Below are 12,452 nucleotides of genomic sequence, written 5' to 3'. Positions count from 1 at the left end.
CACAGGATCTCCCAATAGAACATTGATAACAGTGTCTGAAGCACATTCCTAATGTACTTAAAAAAAAAAAAAGTGCTTCTGTATTTATTTTGCTGCACCAGTCTTAGTTGGGGGCCATGGGATCTTTCATCTTCATTGCTGCGTGGGGCATCTAGTTCCCTGAGCAGGGTTCAAAGCCGGACTCCATGGATTGGGAGGCCAGAGTCTTCAACATTGGACCACCAGGGAAGTCCCTCCTGAGTTGTTTTTATAGACACCAGATTCCCACAGATGGAAACTACTAACAACCAGCATATGGACCTCAAACCAGCTGGGAAAACAAGGTTGATGATGTCGACTCCCAAAATATCACCCTCAGCCAACAATCAATTTAAAAAGATCTGAAAGATACTCAGGCACCCTGCAACCACACCACCAGAATTGCCTTTTAAAATCCATCTCCAAAAACCAGTGGGGAGTTCAGATCTTTTGAGCACTAACTGCTCATTCTCCTTGCTTGGCACCCTGCATTAAATGCTGTGCTTTCCTTCACCACAATCCAGTGTCAGTAGATTGACTTTGCTGTGTTTTGGATGAACAGACCCAGACTCATGATCATTAACACTAGCAGATGATATTTTGAGAATGGCTGATGCTGTCCTTGAATTTTATACAGTTCAGAAAGTTTAAGTTTTCAGTAATGCAAGAATATATCCAAAACTACATCCACAAAGTGTCTACCTGGCTCCATTTTGGGTGCCTGATCCACAGTTTTATATCCTGTCAGAACAAAGAACAAATATCAAACATGATGGGTACATTCCTACAAGCTTTCAAAAGAGATGGACTAGAACATACACAATGAATCAGCATGATGTTGGTATTTGGGAATAAAACCTCATCAAGGGAGAACTAGCATCAGTGACATAGGAAGTGGAGGCATTTATCCCTGTCTTCAAAGTTGGACCTTCTACACAATCTAGCAATTTCATTTTTAAAAATTGGGTAAAGCAAGTGGATGTTTGACAGGTCATAAGAAGGACTCTTTTGGGTTGGCATAAAGTTCAAGCCAAATCATGTATAAGCCAAAATGACCTCCCTATACCTCAATATGTGTAAATTTCTTCCATCAAACCTATCAACAAGTACATGAAGAAGTACTCAATATCACTAATCATCAAGGAAATACAAATCAAAACCACAGTGAAATATCACCTCACACCAGTTAGGATGATGATTTTAAAAACAGACAAGAGGGAGATGCTAGTGACAATGTGGAGAAAAGAAAACCTTGATCCAGTGCTGGAAGGAATGTAAACTGGTACTGTTACTCTGAAAAATGGTATGCAGATTCCTCAATAACTTTTTTTTTTAAGGATAGCATCTTAAGGGTGAACTTTAATTTCTACATATCTATTTTAACCTGAGAAAGATTTGCCTTTGGTTAAGAAAATTATTCCCCACAATTTCTATTACTTAGATCTATTACCATGACTTATTACTAGTTTCACCTGAATGCTTTGAAAATTAAAGTATATATTTTAAGAAAAGAAATTGTTGAACAAATCAAAACAAGAGAGACAGAGACAGACAGAGAGAGAAGAGTGATAGGTAATCTTTAAACATTTCCCCCTGAGTCTTAACCTGTTATGTAATCCTGCAGACTATATGAAAAATTTATATGTTTTTGTTTTAATGCTAAGTTAATTGCCAGGCAAAGACTGCATATTAGGCAAGAAATTCACTGAGTCATTTTTGAAGGAGGAAAAGCAGGCTTTTTGAGAACTGAAAAGTGAAAGGGCATCCACCAAAATGCCTGTGGTCATTAAGACCTGAAAGATAGCTGTCCATGTAGTACTGTTGAGTCCATAGGTCTGTATACGAATGCCCTTAATCATTATTCATGAAAGAATCTCCAATTAGATTCAGGTCAGTTCAGTTCAGTTCAGTTCAGTAGCTCAGTCGTGTCCGACTCTTTGTGACCCCATGAATCTCAGCATGCCAGGCCTCCCTGTCCATCACCAACTCCCGGAGTTCACTCAGACTCACGTCCATCGAGTCGGTGATGCCATCCAGCCATCTCATCCTCTGTCGTCCCCTTCTCCTCCTGCCCCCAATCCATCCCAGCATCAGAGTCTTTTCCAGTGAGTCAACTCTTTGCATGAAGTGGCCAAAGTACTGGAGTTTCAGCTTTAGCATCATTCCTTCCAAAGAAATCCCAGGGCTGATCTCCTTTAGAATGGACTGGTTCGATCTCCTTGCAGTCCAAGGGACTCTCAGGAGTCTTCTCCAACACCACAGTTCAAAAGCATCAGTTCTTCGGTGCTCAGGTTTCTTCAGAGTCCAACTCTTACATCCATACATGACTGCTGGAAAAACCATAGCCTTGTGCTTTTGAATATGCTATCTAGGTTGGTCATAACTTTTCTTCCAAGGAGTAAGCATCTTTTAATTTCATGGCTGCAGTCACCATCTACAGTGATTTTGGAGCCCCAAAAATAAAGTCTGACACTGTTTCCACTGTTTCCCCATTTATTTCCCATGAAGTGATGGGACCAGATGCCATGATCTTAGTTTTCTGAATGTTGAGCTTTAAGTCAACTTTTTCACTCGCCTCTTTCACTTTCATCAAGAGGCTTTTTAGTTCCTCTTCACTTTCTGCCATAAGGGTGGTATTATCTGCATATCTGAGGTTGGGTTATTTAAAGTTCATGGTTTGTTAAGAAAATGAGTGTCGGAAGTGTTCTAGTGAAATACCGCTTTAAGTTTTGATTCTCTCTCTCCTGGGCGAACAGATCTGTACGTTAAAATTTTTCCTTTTGTACCAACCAAACTCTATGCAGGAATTCCTTTGAAAACATAGAAAAAGTAGTTATCCAAATTCTTTTTCTTGTTCTCTAGAAAGTACAATCTGACAAAGAAAACACTTATTTTACCTTAAAGTCACCAGAGTTAGCTTAAAGACCCATGTAAGACATCTTGACTTCCAATATTTTATAGTGGAGTTATTTAACAACGTTTAAGTTGAGGCTATATATTAACCAATATATAGCTTGAAATAGGAAGTTATATATTAAACTCAGAAATGAACTTTAAAAATTGGACTTACAAAGTCTATGTCAGTGCTTTTTATGTTACACAGTCCTTTACCTTTCTCCTGTTTATCAAACACCTTGGGCTTGGGTACAGCAAAGTTGTCCACCATTCTCTCAAAAACTATTCCAATCAATGCATATCTCTTATGATACTCTATTTACATATAATTGCTTGGCTTTTATTAAAGATATAGTAAAGATATATCAAAATTTTTTATGGCTTCCTTCACTTACTGCTCTCATAGGGGGAATGTGCTTCTAATCTATTTTCCAGAATCTTTGAGAAGGAATATTCTTTTCTATCTTGGAGTTCCACAAATATTTTTCTCCTATGCTAATGCTGGAAGATTTGACCTGGCCTTTATGAGAAGATATGAAATTTCCAGAACTTCCCTGGTTTCTCAGTAATAAAGAATCCACCTGCTAATGCAGGGGACATGGGCTTGATCCCTGGTCTGGGAAGATCCCACATGCGACAGAGCAACTAAATCCATGCACGCAACTATTTATCTTGTGCTATAGAGCCTGGGAAACATAACTACCGAGCCTGTGTGCCCTAGAGCCCATGCTCCACCACAAGAGAAGTCACCACAATGAGAAGCCTACACACCACAACTAGAGAGAGTAGCCCCTGCTCCCTGCAGCCAGAAAAGCCTTCATAGCAGTGAAGATACAGCATAGTCTAAACAAATATATATTTTTAAAATTTCCAATATACCCTCTGCCATGCATAACATAACCTCCTTCATTTTCAATGTTCCCACTCAGAGTAATACATTTGCTATAGTTAATGAATTTGTATTTACACCTCATAATCATCTAAAGTCCATAGTTTATGTTGGAGTTCACTCTTGGTTTTACAGTGTAGAAGTTTGTCAATATATTGACTGCAATACAGTATAGAACATTGGGAGAGGTCAGACAAATTGTATTTTGAACAAAGAAATTAAAAGACAGAAAATACAAAATAATGAGAATAGTCATTAACATATGGTGAAAGGGCTTCCCATGCAGTACTAGTAGTAAAGAACCTACCTGCCAATGCAAGAACCGTGGGTTCAATCCCTGGGTCAGGAGGATCCCCTGGAGGAGGGCATGGCAACCCACTCCAGTTTTATGCTTGGAGAATCCCATGGACAAAGGAGCCTGGCAGGCTACAATCCGTAGAGTCACAACTAAAGCGACTTAGCACAGAAAAAGCACCAGAAAAAGACTAATATGAATATATTTTTCTAGTCTGAGGACAAAATGAGCACTTTTCTTACAAATAAAATTCAAGAGAGTTCACAACCCAACATAAAATCCTTTGGATTTTAAAGAGGATTATTTCAAGCAGAAGAAAATGAACCCCAGATGAAGGGTCAAAAAGGAAGGAAAAAATAAAGAACAGGAAAAAAAATGGTAAATATTTTGACAAACCAAAACTGAAAATGAATGTTGACTGTATAAAACAATAATAGCTGTGTCTTGTGATTTTAAAAATAGAAAGAAATTAATATTAAAAACTGACAGTAACACATGCATGAAGGACTAATTACAAAATTGTAGTATTCTAAAAAAGATATTCTTTTCATTATAGGGGACTGGAATGCAAAAGTAGGAAGTCAGAAAACACCGGGAGTAACAGGCAAATTTGTCTTTAGAATACGGAATGAAGCAGGGCAAAGGCTAATAGAGTTTTGCCAAGAATATGCACTGGTCATGGCAAACACCCTCTCCCAACAACACAAGAGAAGACTCTACACATGGACATCACCAGATGGTCAACACCAAAATCAGATTGATTCTATTCTTTGCAACCAAAGATGGAGAAGCTTTATACAGTCAACAAAAACAAGACCAGGAGCTGACTGTGGCTCAGATCATGAACTCCTTATTGCCAAATTCAGACTTAAATTGAAGAAAGTGGGGAAAACCGCTAGACCATTCAGGTATGACCAAAATCAAATCCCTTATGATTATACAGTGGAAGTGAGAAATAGATTTAAGGGCCTAGATCTGATAGATAGAGTGCCTGATGAACTATGGACGGAGGTTCATGACATTGTGCAGGAGACAGGGATCAAGACCAGCGCCATGGAAAGAAAAGCAAAAAAGCAAAATGGCTGTCTGGGGAGGACTTACAAATAGCTGTGAAAGGAAGAGAAGCAAAAAGCAAAGGAGAAAAGAAAAGATATAAGCATCTGAATGCAGAGTTCCAAAGAATAGCAAGGAGAGATAAGAAAGCCTTCCTCAGCAATCAATGCAAAGAAATAGAGGAAAACAACAGAATGGGAAAGACTAGAGATCTCTTCAAGAAAATTAGAGATACCAGGGGAACATTTCATGCAAAGATCAGCTCAATAAAGGACAGAAATGGCATGGACCTAACAGAAGCAGAGATATTACTAAAGAGGTGGTAAGAAAACACAGAAGAACTATACAAAAAAGATCTTCATGACCCAGATAATCATGATGGTGTGATCACTCACCTAGAGCCAGACATGCTGGAATGTGAAGTCAAGCGGGCCTTACAAAGCATCACTACGAACAAAGCTAGTGGAGGTGATGGAATTCCAGTGGAGCTATTTCAAATCCTGAAAGATGATGCTGTGAAAGTGCTGCACTCAATATTTGGAAAAATCAGCAGTGGCCACAGGACTGGAAAAGGTCAGTTTTCATTCAAATCCCAAAGAAAGGCAATGCCAAACAATGCTCAAACTAATGCACAATTGCACTCATCTCACACACTAGTAAAGTAATGCTCAAAATTCTCCAAGCCAGGCTTCAGCAATAAGTGAACCGTGAACTTCCAGATGTTCAAGCTGGGTTTAGAAAAAGCAGAGGAACCAGAAATCAAATTGTCAACATCCGCTGCATCATGGAAAAAGCAAGAGAGTTCCAGCAAAACATCTATTTCTGCTTGATTGACTACGCCAAAGCCTTTGACTGTGTGGATCACAATAAACTGTGGAAAATTCTGAAAGAGATGGGAATACCAGACCACCTGATCTGCCTCTGGAGAAATCTGTATGCAGGTCAGGAAACAACAGTTAGAACTGGACATGGAACAGACTGGTTCCAAATACGAAAAGGAGTACGTCAAGGCTGTATATTGTCACCCTGCTTATTTAACTTATATGCAGAGTATTTCGTAAGAAATGCTGGGCTGGAGGAAGCACAAGCTGGAATCAAGATTGCCGGGAGAAATATCAATAACCTCAGATATGCAGATGACACCACCCTTATAGCAGAAAAGTGAAGAGGAACTAAAAAGCCTCTTGATGAAAGTGAAAGAGGAGAGTGAAAAAGTTGGCTTAAAGCTCAACATTCAGAAAACGAGGTTCATGGCATCTGGTTCCATCATTTCATGGGAAATAGATGAGGAAACAGTGTCAGACTTATTTTGGGGGCTCCAAAATCACTGCAGATGGTGACTACATCATGAAATTAAAAGACACTTACTCCTTGGAAGGAAAGTTATGACCATCCTTGATAGCATGTTGAAAAGCAGAGACATTACTTTTCTAACAAAGGTCTGTCTAGTCAAGGCTATGGTTTTTCCACTGGTCACGTATGGGTATTAGAGTTGGACTGTGAAGAAATTGAGCACCGAAGAATTGATGCTTTTGAACTGTGGTGTTGGAGAAGACTCTTGAGAGTCCCTTGGACTGCAAGGAGATCCAACCAGTCCATTCTAAAGGAGATCAGCCCTGGGTGTTCTTTGGAAGGAATGATGCTAAAGCTGAAACTCCAGTACTTTGGCCACCTCATGAGAAGAGTTGACTCATTGGAAAAGACTCTGATGCTGGGAGGGATTGGGGGCAGGAGGAGAAGGGGACAACAGAGGATGAGATGGCTGGATGGCATCACTGACTCAATGGACATGAGTCTGAGTGAACTCCAGGAGTTGGTGATGGACAGGGAGGCCTGGTGTGCTGCAATTCACAGGGTGCAGACACAACTTAGTGACCAAACTGAACTGAATAGCTTTCTATTGTCTAAGAAGATAATAAAGATACAATTCATATTAGACATTCATAAATTAATGAATTTTATTTTAATTCCTAGTGTATCCTATAAAAATTTATTTTAAAAAAGTACAAATAAAATGGTATCCCAAGATAATAGAATAATGAGACAATACATCAAAAAATGCAAAAGACAGAAAAAAGAATAGGTGAGATAAACTTAATGTACAATAATAGATACATTTTGTAAATTTAAACCAAATATATTAATGAAGGTTTTAGTGTGAAAAGTGAAAGTGAAGTCACTCAGTTGTGCCTGACTCTTTGCTACCCTGTGGACTGTAGCCTACCAGGCTTCTCTGTCCATGGGAATCTCCAGGCAAGAATACTGGAGTGGGTTACCATTTCCTTCTCAGGGGATCTTCCCGACCCAGGGATCAAACCCGGGTCTCCTGCATTGGAGGCAGAAGCTTTAACCACTAAGCCACCAGTGAAGCTTAAAACTTCTGGTAGAATATAAAATAAGGAAATGATAAAATTTTAAAATAACCATAAGTTGTATGAAAGATGCAATAAAATATAAGTAAATAGATAGATGGAAATTAAAAAGTTAGTAAAATATATGTCATGCAAATGCTAATTAGTATGATCATTAATACTTTATAATCAGATTAATTAGTTTTAGAAGAAAAACCTATCACCAGATTTAGCATGCAACATTCCTAATTTTAAATCCATTCCACTGGAAGATGAAAAAGATCCTATCAATTTATATGCAATTAATAACATAGTCTCCAAATACACAGAGCAAAACTGATAGAAATAAAGGAAAAATTGACAAATTAATAGCAAAAGTGGAAGATTTTTACTAACCTCTTTCAGTAATAGAACAACTTGGCTAATAAATTTAACAGTGAACATAAAATAATAATTATCAGAAAGTACATTCTTTTCAAGCACACAAAATATTTTTTTCTAATCAAGCATATGCAGAGTTATAACCAAGCCTCAATCAATTCAAAGAACAGAAACCAAATAGACTTCTGATATTCATAGCATAGTCTGTAGACTAGCAGTATCAGCAGTATCTGGGCACTTATTAGACATGCAGAATTATTGCTCTTATCACAGAGTTCCTGAATAGCAATATGCATATTAGCAAGGGTTCCAAGTGATTTATATGCACAATAAAATTTGAGAAATCAAGTTATTTTGATTATTTCTCTATCCACAGTTAGCATAATACTTTGGATTACCAATAAAATGTCGAGAAAAGTCTATGTTTTGATAGTAAAATGCGCATTCCTGATTAATCCAAGTGTGAAAGAAGAAATAACAATGAAAATGTGCAAATCTTTGAACTGCTACCCAGTCCAATATTATTGGGCTTCCCTTGTGGCTCAGCTGGTAAAGAATCTGTCTGCAATGAGGGGGACCTGAGTTCAATCCCTGGGTTGGGAAGATCCCCTGGAGAATGGAAAGGCTACCCACTCCAATATTCTGGTCTGGAGAATTCCATGGACTGTATAGTCCATGGGGTAGCAAAGAGTTGGAGACCACTAAGTGACTTTCACAATACAATGAAAATATTATTATTATGCTTTATGAAATACATCTATATCAATATCTAGGGGAAAATATACAGCCTTAACTAAATATATAAAAATTATTTAAATGAACCTGTCAGCAACTATGTCATGAAACTAAAAAAAGAAGAGTGCCTAAAAATTAGAAGGAAAGATAAAATGATAGAAGTAAGGATATGAGAGATAGAAAAACATACAAATGAAGTTGAAAACAAACACAATAGAATCAGCAAAGTCAACAAATGTACTTCCACTGATTAATCTCTGGTGGTGGTGGTTAGTCGCTTAAGTTGTGTCTGACTCTTTTGCGTCCCCATGAACTTTAATTGCCAGGCTCTTCTGTCCATGGGATTTCCCAAACAAGGATACTGGTGTGGGTTGCCATTTCCTTCTCCAGGGGAAATCTTCCCTCCTGCATTGCAGATGAATACTTTACTACTGAGCCATCAGGGAAGCTCTAATCTCTGGTGAGATAGACCAAAACAAAACAAAACAAAAAACAGGAGGAGACTCTTAATAAACCAATATAAAGAATGAAGAGGGGACTATAACAATATATCTCACAGATATTAAAAGGACAATAGTATACTTTGAAAGCTTTTACTGCTATGCTGTTAAATTTAATGAAATGGAAAGATTCACCAAAGGAAGATCTGACTGTAGGAGAAATATAGAACAAGAATTATTCTACTATCATGAAATGAACTGAATCGTCATTTTAATATTTTTACACACAGACACATACTCAGTATAGGGTCAAATAGATTTAAACACAAACTCTAACATGTATTTTTAAAACTAATATCTCTACTTCTAAAAAAGAATTCAGAAAATTAACAAAAGTTGCATTTTGAGAAGTGGATATGTCATGATTTTTAACCTGACAAGGTCAGTTTAAGAAGGAAAAATTACAGGCATTCACATTTATGAGCATAGATACAAAATCCTGAAATGAATTACTAGCCAGAAAATTAAGCAATGCATCAAAAATGTAGCATAGCATGATTATCTTTTATTTATTCCAGTAGAATGTGATAGGTTTAACATGAAAATAGATATTAATACAATTATCCAAATTAATAATTAAATTTAAAAAATCTTATGATACTCTCGAACAAAACTGTTTAGAGACAATATTCAACATTTTATTTTATTTTATTTTTAAATTTTAAAATCTTTAATTCTTACATGCGTTCCCAAACATGAACCCCCCTCCCACCTCCCTCCCCACAACATCTCTCTGGGTCATCCCCATGCACCAGCCCCAAGCATGCTGCACCCTATGTCAGACATGGACTGGCGATTTAATTCTTACATGATAGTATACATGTTAGAATTCCCATTCTCCCAAATCATCCCACCCTCTCCCTCTCCCTCTGAGTCCAAAAGTCCGTTATACACAGCTGTGTCTTTTTTCCTGTCTTGCATACAGGGTCGTCATTGCCATCTTCCTAAATTCCATATATATGTGTTAGTATACTGTATTGGTGTTTTTCTTTCTGGCTTACTTCACTCTGTATAATTGGCTCCAGTTTCATCCATCTCATCAGAACTGATTCAAATGAATTCTTTTTAACGGCTGAGTAATACTCCATTGTGTATATGTGCCACATCTTTCTTATCCATTCATCTGCTGATGGACATCTAGGTTGTTTCCATGTCCTGGCTATTATAAACAGTGCTGCGATGAACATTGGGGTACATGTGTCTCTTTCAATTCTGGTTTCCTCGGTGTGTTTGCCCAGCAGTGGGATTGCTGGGTCATAAGGTAGTTCTATTTGCAATTTTTTAAGGACTCTCCACACTGTTCTCCATAGTGGCTGTACTAGTTTGCATTCCCACCAACAGTGTAGGAGGGTTCCCTTTTCTCCACACCCTCTCCAGCATTTATTGCTTGAAGATTTTTGGATCGCAGCCATTCTGACTGGTGTGAAGTGGTACCTCATTGTGGTTTTGATTTGCATTTCTCTAATAATGAGTGATGTTGAGCATCTTTTCATGTGTTTGTTAGCCATCCGTATGTCTTCTTTGGAGAAATGTCTATTTAGTTCTTTGGCCCATTTTTTGATTGGGTCGTTTATTTTTCTGGAGTTGAGCTGCATAAGTTGCTTGTATATTTTTGAGATTAGTTGTTTGTCAGTTGCTTCATTTGCTATTATTTTCTCCCATTCAGAAGGCTGTCTTTTCACCTTGCTTATATTTTCCTTTGTTGTGCAGAAGCTTTTAATTTTAATTAGATCCCATTTGTTTACTTTTGCTTTTATTTCCAGAATTCTGGGAGGTGGATCATAGAGGATCCTGCTGTGATTTATGTCTGAGAGTGTTTTGCCTATATTCTCCTCTAGGAGTTTTATAGTTTCTGATCTTACATTTAGATCTTTAATCCATTTTGAGTTTATTTTTGTGTGCGGTGTTAGAAAGTGATCTAGTTTCATTCTTTTACAAGTGGTTGACCAGTTTTCCCAGCACCACTTGTTAAAGAGATTGTCTTTACTCCATTGTATATTCTTGCCTCCTTTGTCAAAGATAAGGTGTCCATATGTGTGTGGATTTATCTCTGGGCTTTCTATTTTGTTCCATTGATCTATATGTCTGTCTTTGTGCCAGTACCATACTGTCTTGATGACTGTGGCTTTGTAGTAGAGCCTGAAGTCAGGCAAGTTGATTCCTCCTGTTCCATTCTTCTTTCTCGATTGCTTTGGCTATTCGAGGTTTTTTTGTATTTCCATAAAAATCTTGAAATTATTTGTTCTAGTTCTGTGAAAAATGTGGCTGGTAGCTTGACAGGGATTGCATTGAATTTGTAAATTGCTTTGGGTAGTATACTCATTTTCACTATATTGATTCTTCCGATCCATGAACATGGTATATTTCTCCATCTATTAGTGTCCTCTTTGATTTCTTTCATCAGTGTTTTATAGTTTTCTATATATAGGTCTTTAGTTTCTTTAGGTAGATATATTCCTAAGTATTTTATTCTTTTCATTGCAATGGTAAATGGAATTGTTTCCTTAATTTCTTTTTCTACTTTCTCATTATTCGTGTATAGGAATGCAAGGGATTTACATTTTAAAGATGAAGCAAAATAATAAACTATTACTTAATTAATAGTAAGCTATTAATAGTAAAAAGATAGATTTCTAACTTTGAAAGTATGTAAACAAAAACTCTTAGAAGAAACATCATACTTAATTGTTAGTCATTGAAAATATTCTCTTCGAATTAGATACACACTACCACTACCAAACTGCACCTGAAGTCCTAGCCAGTGCTCTGAATAATGTATAAGCAATACTGTTTTTCAGTGTCCTAATCAGTCTGACATCTCTTGAGTAAGCCAGTGCTCCAGGCATATATTAATACAAGATAAAGTTGGCAGTGTTTGAAAAAACAACGTTTTGAAAGTCTGAACATTTTAATTTGCCCAAATATTATTGTGCACAAAAGAAAACACATGGGTTACTAAATACATATTTTATGACAGATACAATAATTTCTTTGTTTCAGTGAAGGGTTAATAGGGTAGAAGAGATGAGCCTGCAAATGGGTCTCTCTGCTCAGGCTGAGCGTCCTTGCAAACGAGGTGTTCTGCCAAAGAGTCTGGACACAGCCTTGAGTTTAATGGTCCCTTGCAAATGAGGGAGCATTCCCTTCTTGTGATAAGAAGGAGATGAGGGCTTTGGACAGACTCTGCAGTAGACAGGGATTTCACTCCCCTTTGCTGTACGATAACATGTATGCACCTGCGCTGTGCTGAAAAGGCTTATTCATACTGGGCAATTAGTTTTTTGCCCAGTTCTGTTCCTCCGGCCGGAGTGTGCGTGTCATCTGTCTCTTGTGTG

Source organism: Ovis canadensis, chromosome 1, assembly GCF_042477335.2.
Source record: "Ovis canadensis isolate MfBH-ARS-UI-01 breed Bighorn chromosome 1, ARS-UI_OviCan_v2, whole genome shotgun sequence".
In the NCBI taxonomy this organism is placed as follows: domain Eukaryota; kingdom Metazoa; phylum Chordata; class Mammalia; order Artiodactyla; family Bovidae; genus Ovis; species Ovis canadensis.
This window is presented reverse-complemented; position numbering follows the sequence as displayed.